The sequence below is a fragment of the Schistocerca piceifrons genome, chromosome 1 (assembly GCF_021461385.2).
Source record: "Schistocerca piceifrons isolate TAMUIC-IGC-003096 chromosome 1, iqSchPice1.1, whole genome shotgun sequence".
Classification (NCBI taxonomy): domain Eukaryota; kingdom Metazoa; phylum Arthropoda; class Insecta; order Orthoptera; family Acrididae; genus Schistocerca; species Schistocerca piceifrons.
The window spans coordinates 122,501,304-122,515,784 of NC_060138.1; the positions used below are offsets into that span (position 1 = coordinate 122,501,304).

At 43.5% G+C, this 14,481-nt stretch overlaps 1 protein-coding gene across 1 annotated transcript in view; it reads right to left on the bottom strand.

Moving 5' to 3' along the window:
• LOC124794739 (ribosome quality control complex subunit NEMF) overlaps window positions 1-14,481 on the bottom strand; it is an 84,549-nt gene that overhangs the window by 61,646 nt on the left and 8,422 nt on the right. The gene's annotated exons all lie outside the window — the stretch shown is intronic.

The window sequence follows — 14,481 nt, forward strand, 5'->3', positions numbered from 1 at the left end:
TAAAGCTAACTATCACTCATCATACCAACTAGAAATTGTGTCCGAATCATGTTGTATACTCCAACAGTCAGACAACTTTGACATCTTACCGTACACCACAGCATCATCGGCAAATAACCCCAGATTGCTGTCCACCCTGTCCGTCAAATCATTTATGTATGTAGAGAAAAACAGTGGTCCTATCACACTTCCTTGGGGCACTCTTAACAATACCCTTGTCTCTGATGAACACTTGCCATCAAGGACAACATACTGAATTCTATAACTTAAGAAGTCTTCGGGCCACTCACATATCTGTCAACCTATTCCATATGCTCGTACCTTCTTTAAAAGCCTGCAACATGGCACAGTGTCAATCACTATCCAGAAATCTAGAAATATGGAATCTGCCTGTTATCCTTCATCCACAGTTCACAGTATATCAGGTGAGAAAAGGGAAAGCTGAGTTTTGCATGAGAAATGCTTTCTAAAACCATGTTGATTTGTGGATGTAAGTTTCTAAATCTCACAAAAATTTACTACAATCGAACTGAGAAAATGTTCAAGAATACTGCTGCAAACCAATGTTACAGATATTGGTCTGTAATTTTGTGGATGTATTCTTTCATCCTTCTTACACACAAGAGTTCGTGCGCTTCTTTTTTCAGTTGCTTGGGACTTTGTGCTGGGTGAGACATTCATGATAAATGCAAGCTAAATAAGGGACCTGTGCTATACATTACTCTTTGAAAAACTGAACTTAGATGTCATCTGGACCTGATGACATTTGTTTTCAACTCCTCCAGCTGTTTCTCTACACCAGGGATGCTTATTACTATGTCGTCCATACAGGAGTCTGTTTTATGGTCTAACAACGGTTTGTTTGTATGCTTCTCCCGTGTAAACAATTTCTTGAATGTGAAATTTGAAACTTCAGCTTTTGTTTTACTACCTCCAGTTACCATGCCAGACTGGTCAACAAGTAACTAGATGGAAGCCTTAGACTCAATTAGCAATCTTACATAGGACCAGAATTTTCTCGTATTATCTGCCACATCTTTTGCTAAGGTATGATGGTGGTAGCAGTTGTATGCTTCGTACACATAATTTCACAGATGCATGAATCTCTACTAATCTTTGCTGCTTGTCATCTGCGTGTTCTCTTTTGAACTGAGACTGTAATAGCCTTTGCTTCCTCACTTTATTAAGCCATGGTGGATCTTTTCTGTCCTTAATTCACTTACTAGGTGCATAATTCTCCTTAAACTTTGCCCACAGTTCCTCTATGTTCACCTTACTGGAACTAAGTAATGTCAATTCACTGTCTAAGTGGGACGCTAACGACTGCTTATCTGTTCTTTCTAGCAGAAACACTGTCCTAGCCTTCTTAACTGGTTTATTAACTTTTGTAACAACAGTTGCAATAATGACACCATTACTGCTAATTCCCATTTCTATACTCACTTTGTCGATAAGGTCTGGCCTATTTAAAGCTACAAAGTCTCAGATATTTCCATTGCATGTGGGCTGCTGAACTAGCTGCTCAAGACAGCCATAAGAAAACGTGTTCAAAAGTACTTTGCAGGACTATCTGCCCCTGCAATATATCTACAGATATTCCAGTCTATACTCGGTAGGTTAAAGTAGCCACCAACTAGCAGTGCATGATCTGGACATTTACATGCTACTGACCACAGACTTCCTTTGAATGACTTTAGAATTGTCACAGCAGAATCGGGTGGCAGGTAAAAAATATCCAACAATTAACTTAGTTTCACCTCAAACTGTTATACACGACTCGATAACTTCAGTGTCGCACTCCCACTTCGACCTCAATAGAGAGAATATTTTTGTCAACTGCAATGAACACTCCCCCTCCTATGGCCTCTAATATCTCTTTCTGATATACACTCCATGACTTGCTAAATATCTCCAAGCTTTCCCCTTCGAGTTTCAGTCAGCGCTCAGTCCCGAGAATAATCTGAGCTTAAGAACTTTCCTGGAGAGCAGTAAATTTGGGAACTTTGTTATAAATACTTTGCAATTTACTGATAAAATATTGACAGTTGATGTGTCTTTTCTCTGAATGCTGTCTGACTTCCCTGGTTTAATATCAACTGGTGTGTGTTTATCAGAGTACCTCAGACAACCGCCTAGCCTAAAAAACCCTCATGTGCACTCCGCAAGTATTCTGCTACCTGGGTATCTATTTTCTGTGAAAAAAATAGTAATGCATCACAGTAATCTAGAAGGCGATTGTTTAAGAAAAAACATAAGTGAGTCCTTAGCTGTGTTGTTGTAATAAGATTAGTAGTGTATCAAATGACCACAGTAGTTACTGAAGTAAGAGACCACGAAAAAAAAACTGGGGCCAAACAACTAAAGATGGCAGCTTGTTTCGAAATCAACCTCTATCTTTGGTACAAAGGACCATGTCTTAAGTATATATGCTACCAGCCTAAAAGTATCTTGTGTTGGGTAATTGAGTAGTAAAACTTTCTAGAGGAAATACTGTTAGTTCAACCTGCTGTGATGCGTCAGTTAGTGAAAAGAGCATCTCCAGATTTAATGTTTTTTTACCTAAGTCACCCAGAATGTGCTTACATTTCTTTATATTCTGAAATCATCATCTGCAACAAAATTCCTCTTGTACCTTCTTTGCTGTTTCATCTAACTGTTCTACGTATAAGAACAATATTGTTATACACAATGTGCCGTTTGCTTTAAAGCGTGCAGAAAATGCCCACAAAAGTCTTTTGAGTCATTTAAGGAAACACTTTGGGTGTAATGTGTGTGTCACATCAAATGTTGGTCACCACATAAAACTTCTAAAACTATTAAGTCAAACAGCACTTCCCAGTATTTGGTGCCAAAAAAAGGACAGGATTTATTTAAAATTAAGCATGTATTATTAACTGTTTAATTGACTGAGAGGGGACAAAAACATTTGTGACCTCAGAAAATCTTTAACATAGGTTAAGATAAATTGATGCATCCTTTCTTTCTCTTTCTGTGGCCAAAAGTTTACGTGTAAGTGTCTTAATTGTGCCTGCCTGCAACTTAATGTGTCATCTTTATAGTAAATAGCAATCTATCTTTTTCTACATTGTTGACTTTCCATCCTATAGTTTTCACTGTTTGATGCAACAATACCATTTTTAACTGACTGACAACTGCTGACAGCTCCATTCATGGGTTTTCCATACTATTACTCTTTGTTTCCTGTTAGAGCAACTTGACTTGAATCATTTTGCATCATTACTTGTGACTACATTACAGTTTTCTTAAAATGGCATTGTTATTCATGTTCGGGTGTAACCACAAGCGCCCGCATAATGACAAAGAATGCAAGAGCAGAGAAGGCTGTGAGACGTCGTCAGCCAGTAGCCCGCTGACAAGGACCGCACCACGACAGGAGCGGCCTCTACAAGAAGGGAATATAAGCACTGCTACTGCCAGCCTCGGCTGCATACTACTAGACCTGCACTAGGAGAGCACTACAATAGCAGTTATTACTTATCGATATCCATTGCTTGTATCGACACAGTATATCGAGAAAGACACTGTCTGTCTGCCTGTCACCCATCGCTTGCGACACGTTCTTGTAATGCAGAGCTAAGTATTGTCTATCTTCTTTATAGTGATAAAAAACTATTAATGTGATTTGCTTGAATTGTTGTACAGCATTCCAAGTGCACAGCATCTTTTAGGTACCCTACACGAGACGAGTGGGCAGGACCCCACAATTCATGTCACAGAAAATATCAGTGGCCTTTGATGTACTTACATCTGCATACATACTTCACAAGCCATCTTATGAAGGATGGTGGATGGTACCTTCTACAACTAACAGTCATTTTCTTTTCTGTTCCACTCACAAACAGAGCAAGAGAAAAACAACTATCTTTATGGCTCCATACTAGCCCTAATTTCTCTTATCTTGGTGTTCCTTGCATGAAATGTACATTGGTAGCAGTAGAATCGCTCTGCCGTCAGCTTCAAATGGCAGTTCTCTAAATTTTCTTCATAATGTTCCATGAAAAGAGTTCCATCTTCACTCCGTGGATTCCCATTTGAGTTCACGATGCATTCTGTAACACTTGTAGGATGATGGAATCTACAAGCAACAAATGTAGTAGCACACCCTCTCCTTAGGTCAAACCAGTGACCATTTGTGCTGCCCTTTTTTGATACATTTAATAACCTTTGTTACAGACATACCAAAACTAAAATCAATGCTAATACTCTACACACACCCTGAAGTAAGTGCTATGGACAGATGTGGCAGAATGATGCTACTGGCTGGATCATCACGTGATGCACTGGTCCTTGCACAGTGCATCGCCCCACTATCTGCCTTCTTATGTGCACAGCACTATAGTCCTATTTGGTATGAGTCTCACACACTTGAGGAAAGCAGAATATTTTGGACACTTATTTTATTTTCCCTGTACCTTACCAATGAACTGGTCTACTACCTGCTGTACTTACGACTTAATTTCATATCACTACAAATGAGTTAAATGCTGTCTGCATGCATCTGGAAATCATCTGGACTGCTGCCAAACGACAGGGAGCTGCAGCGAATGAGTGTGCTGGGATAGCTACCTATATACACATACCACATTCACTAAAGGTACCTCAAATACTATCCTCTCCCACAGATGCTGTCTCCTCTGTGAGAACAAGATCCCTAGCAATTGTCCACTTGACTGTGAGTGGCGTGTCAGTGGTAGGCACCTTTGTTATAGCCACACCAAAACACCTGTCTTATACAAGGTTGTACTTGATCTTGACTGGTGATGAGATGTAACATCCTAAACTTAGTCCTTTATTTCAAAAAGCTGCTCATAGATGATTCTACCTTTTCTTTTTGTCACTGTAGGTAAATGGGATAGTAGGAAATTTAATATAAATATCTGAAGACATCAAAATGAATACTTCTTATTTTTTCCAAACAATATTTAAAAATATTAAGCACTGATCCTTTTGCTCCCCTTGTGTCACTAAGTGCAGCACTTTCCATTCAGTCATTCACATACTGAGTTCTGCAGATCCTAAAATGAAGGAGTACTCTCATACAGGGGCGTGAAAAAAGATTCAAGATCTATATTACCATAAATGTGATAAAATATTTCTGTACATTACAGTTTATGTGGCATGGTGGCTACGAAAAATGATTCATATAAGGAAAGAAAGGTGTTCAACTGTACCTCCATCATCCATATTTAGGCCTGCTGCAGGTTCATTCAGTTGTAATTCAGCCAGTGCACAAAATCAGCTATCACTATTGCATCAGAATATCCGAGGACTAAGGGGTAAGCTTAATGAGATGCTTATTTGTGTTGAAGAATTAGAGTTGAGCAAACCAGTAGATATAATCTGCCTCTCTGAACATCATGTGATCACTGATATAGATATGTTAAATGTTACATGATTCAAGTTAGCTTCTTATTTCTCTAGAGGAAATATGGAGAAACGAGGAGTTGCCATATTTGTCAGAAACTGTTTTGATTTCAAGAATATTAATAATAATAAATTTTGCACAGAGCAGCACTTAGAAGCTTGTGCAACAGAAATAGTATTTCATAATAAGTCCTTTATGCTAGTAGGTATATATAGATCTCCTTCAGGAAATTTTAACCTCTTTATAAAAAGTCTGGAAGCTCTGCTGTCCCATCTCAAAGCAAAAAACAAGGAAATGGTGGTTGCTGGGGTTTTAATGTGGATTTATTGAGAATCTCTGCCAGTGAACAATTATTGCAGTCAGTAACACTATCATTCAATTTAGTTCCTACTGTGAACTTTGCTACTAGGATATGTAAATGCTCTGAGACTGCTATTGATAATATCTTTGTAGACAAATCTAGGGGAAAAAGTCATATCACAAAACCAATACTAAATGGGCTATCTGATCATGACATGCAGCATCTTGCGTTAAATGTTGAAACTTGTCAGGATTAAAAAATCTATTAAATCTGAGCACAGGAGGATAATAAATAAGTCAAAAATTGAGAGGTTCAGGAAATTGCTCAAAGGCATGGACTGGATAGTTGTTTACAATAAATCTGACTCAAATGGAAAATACAAAGCACTCATTAATAAAGTTGCCTCCACTTTCCAGAATTGTTTTCCCCTAAAGGTAACTCAACTTACACACAAGTCAAAAAAATAAACCATGGATTACACAAGGAATAAAGATTTCATGTGGGACAAAAAGGAGACACCATCTACTATCTAGGAACGGCACTGAGGTTAGAATTGTAATGCATTACAAAGAATACTGCAAAATATTGAAGCAAGTAATCCAGAAATCGAAGCAGTTTTATTATGAGAAAAAGATAATTACATCAGGTAACAAAATAAAAACTGTATGGGGTATTGTGAAGACAGAGACAGGTGGGGCCAAAAAGGGAGAGGAACAGATAGCTCTAAAAATAAATGAAACTTTGGTAACAAGTGCAGTTAGTGTTGAAAACCTCTTAAACAAATATTTCATTTCTGTTACTGACATCTTGGGGTTATCAAGTTCAGTGAACAGTGCAATGGAGTATCTGAGACCAGTCTTTAAAAATAACTTCAATAAAATGGAAATGACACTCACATCTCCCAACGAAGTAGCATCCATCATAAAATCCTTAAAAATTTAAGTATTCCAGTGGGTATGATAACAACAAAGTTAATTAATCAAAGAGTGCTAATGCGAGTTAAGTTCTATCTTAAGTTATTTGTGTAATCAATCTCTTATCAGCAGAACATTTCCAGACTGGCTAAAATGTGCTGAAGTTAAGCCTCTTTACAAGAAGGGCGATAAAGAGATACCATCAAACTATCGACAAATTTCACTTTTGCCGGCTTTCTCAAAAATATTTGAAAAGGTTGTTTTCAAGTGTCTCCTTAAGCATCTGACTGCAAATAATATATTTTCCAAGTCACAGTTTGGATTTCTGAAGGGTTCTGATATAGAGAAAGCTATTTACACTGTGAGAATGTACGTAATTCATTAGATAATAAATTACAGACTACTGGCATTTTCTGCGACCTGTCAAAAGCCTTTGACTGTGTGAACCACAGCATTCTCCTAAGTAAATTAGAGTATTATGGTGACAACGGCAATGCTGTGAAATGGTTTGAGTCTTATCTATCTAACAGGAAACAAAGGGTGTCGTCGTGGAATAGCTATGCAGTAAGCAGTCAGTCTTCATCTGACTGGGAATTAATTACATGTGGTGTTCCTCAAGGTTCCATTGCTTTTTCTTGTGTATATTAATGACCTCTCATCTGTTACATTGCCAGATGCTAAGTTTGTTTTGTTTCCAGATGATACAAACATTGCAATAAGTAGCAAGTCAAGTACAGATTTAGAAATAGCAGCTAATCAAATTTTTACTGACATTTATAAGTGGTTTAAAGCTAATTCTTTGTCATTAAACTTTGAGAAGACCCACTTTATGCAGTTCAGAACCTGTAAGAGTCAAGATTAGGTATTTTGCGTACGATAAATTTATTAATAGTGCATAACAGTGTTTCATTCTCACAGTGTGTTAATTCTGTAAATATTAGCTGTCCCAGTTTACTGCATTGTATTAACTTATTTTCGACTATCTCCTGACAAATGATCAGGGTAGAAAGTATTATATTCAAATGATTTATGTTTTTATGTCATACTTTGGCTCTGAGCACTATGGGACTTAACTTCTAAGGTCATCAGTCCCCTAGAACTTAGAACTACTTAAACCTAACTAACCTAAGGACATCACACACATCCATGCCCAAGGCAGGGTTCGAACCTGCGACCGTAGCGGCCGCGCGGTTCCAGACTGTAGCGCCTTTAACCGCTTGGCCACCACGGCCGGCTATGTCATACTTTCTGACATGTTCCACACCGATGTGAATCATCTCATTTCTTGGGTCTATGGAATGAAAATTGAATCTAATCTCTAATCTAATCTAATCACATAAGATGATGCAGGAAGATGTCTTCTAATAGGCTCTGACAAAAATTCTTTAACACTCCTGTCTTATACAAAGTTGTACTTGATCTCGACTGGTGATCAGACGTAACATCCTAAACTCAGTCATTTATTTCAAAAAGCTGCTCACAGAAGATTCTACATTTATTTTTACCTCAGTTTTCTTGAAATCAAGTCTACATTCATGAAATCATGCTATGATACTGTCAAATGCCGTTTTCCATGCCACATGATAACTGACCAGTATTTAACCAACTAATGGCTCATGATGTTACAGAATTCAAGATGATGGAAATTAGTTTATAACACTGTCAATGAGGGGTACTGTGATGCAGTTGACAAGCCATAGTTATTGTTGACTAAAATAACTAGTGACTTTTGACAGTTTGGTCTGGTGGAAGTTGTTGTTGTTGTTGTTATTGTTTCGGTTTTAGGGCGCAAAACTGCTATGGTCATTAGCGCCCGGTCCGTGACTTAGGAAACAGTAAAAAACCGAAAATGGAAACCAGCAGCAATGGGAATGAAAGTCATAAAATTGGAGAAACTAAAAGCAGAAGGAAGGCTTAAAAATCCACTACAGAAAGGGGTTGGTTGTCCCCAAAAAAAGCTTCAAATGACTGACGTCATTTCACTGGCACTAATAAACTCGAGAACGCGATCGGCTGAGCGCGTGTCATCTGCTAAAATCGACAATATATCAGGCGATAGCTGCAGACGAGAGCGTAACGGGTTAAAATAGGGGCACTCAATTAAAAGGTGTCTTACCGTCCACAGCTGAAAGCAGTGGGGACAGAGTGGGGGAGGATCGCTGCTTAAAAGATGTCGATGGCTAAAAAGACAGTGCCCTATCCGGAGTCTAGTCAAAATTACCTCCTCCCGACGATGCGTTCGGGAGGAAGAGGTCCAAGCACAAGGAAGAGCTTTCACGTCCCGCAATTTATTATGGGGAAGTGTCGACCAATGTGCGTGCCATAAATGAAGAACACGACGACATAAAACGCTCCGTAGATTGGCGAAGGGAATCGATTGAATAGCTGGCCGAAGAAGAGAGAGTGCAGCCTTGGCTGCAATATCGGCCGCCTCATTTCCACAGATACCAACGTGTCCTGGGAGCCAGAGAAACGCCACCGAGACGCCCCCCAGGTGGAGCAAGCGCAGACAGTCCTGAATCCTGTGGACCAGAGGGTGGACAGGGTAAAGAGCTTGGAGACTGAGGAGAGAGCTGAGAGAATCTGAACAGATAACGTACTGTATCCGCTGATGGCGGCGGATGTAGTGGACAGCCTGGAGAACAGCGTAAAGCTCCGCAGTATAAACCAAACACTGGTCGGGAAGCCGAAAGTGATTTGGGGTGTCGTCAACAATATGGGCACTCTCTACACCTAACGATGTTTTCGAGCCGTCGGTGTAAATAAATGTGGCTTCTGTCATTTGTGCACATAGAGCAGCAAATGCCCGACGATAAACAAGTGAAGGGGTACCTTCCTTGGGAAATCGACAAAGGTCACGGAGCAGGCAGATCCGGGGACGGAGCCAAGGCGGTGCTGTACCCCAAGTTGTCAAGAAGGTTTTAGGAAAGCAGAAGGAAAGAGACTGGAGCAGTTGACGGAAGTGGACTCCCGGTGGTAGTAGGGAGGAGGGGCAGCCTGCGTATCCTACATCGAAGGAGGCGTCGAAAAAAAAGTCATGGGCTGGATTAGCAGGCATGGAAGACAGATAGCTAGCATAACGACTCAGAAGGACTGCTCGCCGATTGGACAGCGGAGGTTCAGCAGTCTCAGCATAAAGGCTTTCCACAGGGCTGGTGTAAAAAGCTCCAGACACTAAACGTAATCCACGGTGGTGGACAGAGTCGAGACGCCAAAGAATAGACGGCCGAGCAGAGGAGTAGCCTATGCTTCCATAGTCCAATTTCGAGCGCACTAAGGCGCGACAGAGGCGGAGAAGGACCACTCGGTCCGCTCCCCAGGAGGTACCATTCAGGACACGGAGGGTGTTGAGGATCGCAGACAGCGAGCCGAAAGATAGGAAACATGGGAGGACCAGCACAGTTTTCTATCAAACATAAGACCCAAGAATTTAACGACGTCTGAAAACGGAAGGTTGACAGGACCTAGATGTAAGGAGGGCGGAAGGAACGCCTTACGTCGCCAAAAATTAACACAAATGGTCTTACTGGGAGAGAAACGGAAGCCGGTTTCGATGCTACAAGAGTGGAGGCAATCGAGACATCCTTGAAGACGTCGTTCAAGAAGGCTGGTCCGTTGAGAGCTGTAGTAGATCACAAAATCGTCCACAAAGAGGGAGCCCGAGACATCAGGAAGGAGACAATCCATAATTGGATTTATGGCAATGGCAAACAGTACAACATTCAGCACGGAGCCCTGGGGTACCCCGTTTTCTTGGGAGAAAGTACAGGAGAGAGTAGTGTTCACCCGCACCCTAAATGTGCGCTCTGCCATAAATTCGCGAAGAAAAAAGGGCAGCCGACCTCGAAAGCCCCAAGAGAACAGTGTGCGGAGGATGCCTGTCCTCCAACAGGTATCGTATGCTCTCTCTCCAGATCAAAAAATATTGCTACTGTTTGGCGTTTCCGGAAAAAATTGTTCATGATATAAGTGGAGAGAGCAACAAGATGGTCAACTGCAGAACGATGCTTTCGGAATCCGCATTGGGCAGGTGTTAAAAGACTGCGGGATTCCAGCCACCAAGCTAAACGGTAATTCACCATACGCTCCAAAACCTTACAGACACTACTCGTGAGAGAAATGGGGAGGTAGCTAGAGGGGAGATGTTTGTCCTTTCCAGGTTTCGGAACAGGAACGACGATAGCTTCCCGCCATCGTCTGGGAAAAGTACTGCTGGTCCAAATTCGATTATAAAGGCGAAGGAGGTAACGCAGACTATGGGTTGATAAATGCAGCAACATTTGGACGTGGATACCATCCGGTCCTGGGGCGGAGGAGCGAGAAGAAGAGAGTGTATGTTGTAGTTCCCACATGGAGAAAACAGTATTGTAGCTTTCACGATTTTGAGAGGAGAAAGCAAGAGGTCGCACTTCCGCTGCACGTTTCTTCGGGAGAAACGCTGACGGGTAATTTGAAGAGCTCGAAATCTCAGCAAAGTGCTGACCCAATGAGTTAGAAATTGCGACGGGGTCCACTAATGTATCATGCGCGACAGTGAGCCCAGAGACTGGGGAGAAACTAGGCGCGCCTGAGAACCGTCGAAGCCAACTCCAAACTTCCGAGGAGGGAGTGAAGGTGTTTAATGAACTAATAAAGAATTTCCAGCTTGCCTTCTTGCTATCGCGGATGACACGACGGCATCGCGCACGGAACTGCTTATAGTGGATACAGTTGGCCAAAGTAGGATGGTGGCGGAAAACGCGGAGAGCACGTCGCCGCTCACGTATTGCGTCACAGCATGCCTCGTTCCACCAAGGAACTGGGGGGCGCCGGAGAAATTCGGAGGTGCGTGGTATTGAACGTTCCGCAGCTGTAAGAATAACGTCGGTAATGTGTTTGACCTCATCGTCGACGCTGGGAAAGTGACGGTCATCGAATGTCGCTAGAGACGAAAAAAGTGTCCAATCAGCTTCGCCAAACTTCCAGCGTCGCGGGCGCATATATGGCAGTTGAGGCTGCAGTCGAAGGACACACAGAAAGTGGTCACTCGAGTGTGTATCATCAAGGGCGAACCATTCGAAGTGCCGAGCTAGCGGAACAGTACCGACCGCAAGGTCCAAGTGAGATAAATTTGTCGTGGAGGCAGACAAAAATGTAGGGACCCCAGTATTGAGGCAAACTAGATCCGCTTGGTGGAAGACGTCTAGCAAGAGTGAGCCACGTGGACAAGGATGTGGAGATCCCCAAAGCGGGTGGTGGGCATTGAAGTCCCCAACCAGCAAATAGGGGGGTGGAAGCTGACCAAGAAGATGAAGGAGATCAGCTCGTGCCATTGGTGTGGACGATGGAAAGTATACAGTACAAAGAGGAAAGGGATATCCAGAAAGGGAAAGACGGACGGCGACAGCTTGGAAGGAAGTGTTTAAGTGGATTGGGTGATAACGGAGAGTATCATGGAGAAGAATCATGAGTCCTCCATGGGCTGGAGTGCCTTCAACAGAGGGGAGATCATATCGGACAGACTGAAAATGAGGGAGAACAAAGCGGTCATGGGGACGCAGCTTTGTTTCCTGAAGACAGAAGATGACCGGCGAGTAGGATCGTATGAGGACCGACAATTCATCACGATTGGCTTGAATGCCGCGGATATTCCAATGGATAATGGACATAGGGTGAACAGAAAATGGAGGAATGTGACCAAGGTCGCTGTCAACTCAATGACTGCTCAGAGCTTGCGACCGACAGCATGGAATGGCATTCAGCCGAAGGCAAAAGATCCTGATCCATAGGTTGTTCAGGAGCAGCTCCTGCCACCAGCGATTGGCCGGTTGATCGGCCACCAGCAGTGCGCCTCGGCGACACAGAAGACGGCCGAGGGCGATTTCCGCCAGGTGGTGCTGTAGATGGGACACGCCTTGGCGGAGAAGGAGATGAACTGGGTTTCTTTGTAGCCTTCTTGGAAGTATGATGTTTAGATGAAGGAGGAAACGATGGGTGTGAAGTTGGGGTACGTAAAAAATCTTCACGAGTATGCTCTTGTTTCGAAGTCTTGGTGTCTGACTTTTGGGCTCGAGATTTAGCAGAACCCGATGAAGGGTGAGCCTTAGAGTGGGCAGGCGAAAGTGGTGAGGTTGAACGGGCAATCTTTGCGCTGGCCGATCTGACGACCGTGGCACTAAAGGTGAGGCTGCAAGTCTGCGTGGCCGCCTCCTTTGTTGGATAGGAAAAGCAAGGACAGTGCTGTATTTTCCTGTCTGAGGCACGGTGGGCTGTTGACTGGCGAATAATTTTCGAGCAGCAAAGGTCGACACCTTTTCCTTCACTCTGATTTCCTGGATGAGCTTTTCGTCCTTAAAAATGGGGCAATCTCGAGAGGAAGCAGCGTGGTCACCCATACAGTTGATGCAGCGAGGGGATGGAGGTGGGCAAGCACCCTCATGGGCATCCTTGCCACACGTAACACATATGGCCGGACTGGAACAGGACTGGCTGGTGTGACTGAACCGCTGACACCGATAGCAACGCATAGGGTTTGGGACGTAAGGGCGAACGGAAGTTATCTCATAGCCTGCTTTGATTTTCGATGGGAGTTGAACTTTGTCAAATGTCAAGAAGACAGTGGGGGTTGGAATGATGTTCATGTCAACCCTTTTCATGACTTTATGAACAGCTGTTACGACCTGGTCAGACAGGTAGTGCTGAATTTCTTCGTCAGACAATCCATCGAGGGAGCGTGTATAAATGACTCCACGCGAGGAATTTAAAGTACGGTGCGGTTCCACCCGGACAGGGAAGGTGTGTAGTAGCCGCAGCAATTTTTGTGCCTGGAGGGCACTGACTGTTTCTAACAACAGGGTGCCCTTCCGTAATCTGGAACAAGACTTTACAGGACCTGCAATCGCGTCGACACCTTTCTGAATAATGAAAGGGTTGACGGTGGAGAAATCGTGACCTTCGTCAGACCGAGAAACAACAAGGAACTGTGGCAGCGATGGAAGAACTGTCTGTGGCTGAGACTCAGTGAACTTACGCTTGTGAGCAGACATAGCGGAAGGTGAGGAAACCATTGCGGAAGAATCCCCCATGATTACAGGCATCTCCGATGGCGCGCTCCTCCTTTGTGGGGGCCCTGTCTGAGGGCACTCCCGCCTTAGGTGGTTGTTCACACCTCAGGTCACACCTCCCGACAAACGGACGGAGGGACCAATCGGCACTTTCGGAAGGTATCAGCTCGGGTAATCACCCCTCCCTGGGCCTGGCCGTTACCAGGGGGTACGTACGTGTCCTACCTGTCTACCCGGGGCGGGGAATTACGCGTTACCCCGTCACCGGCTACGCATGGAAGTGCATGGGTCGGCCTTCAGACACGCACAGGGAGGAAAAAAGAGAAAGGGAAAGGAAAGAAGAGGGGTCTCAAACGACGCAGCGGAGAAAAGGGCAAAGAGAAGAGGGAAGGAAAAGAGAAGGACAGAGGAAGGACGAAGACTTGCAAGTGTAGAAAGCAAGGAATTTGTAACAGTTTCGAGCGTCCGTCTCCGGACGTAGGCACAAACCATACTCCCAGAGGGGCAGAAAGGGAAGGAAAGAGCCAGAGGTGAGGGGGGTGGGGGGCGAAGATGGGGGACGGGGAAGGATGCAGAAAAGGAAGGTATGCAGCCCGGAAAGGAAGGAGGGCCACATTAGCTCGGGGTCCCGTGCTCGCTACGCACGTATCCACAAAAGAGTTGTGGACCCCCAGGGGGGAGGGGGGGGGGGGAGTCTGGTGGAAGTGACACATTTCACTGTTGCCCAAGTGACACCAATGATGAGCCCATTTTCCCTCCTATGCCAGTAACAGATCAGCAGATATAGTGCATTCTGTGAAGTTAAACATCAGTTGCTTCTGTTTTCCTCTGCTCTTG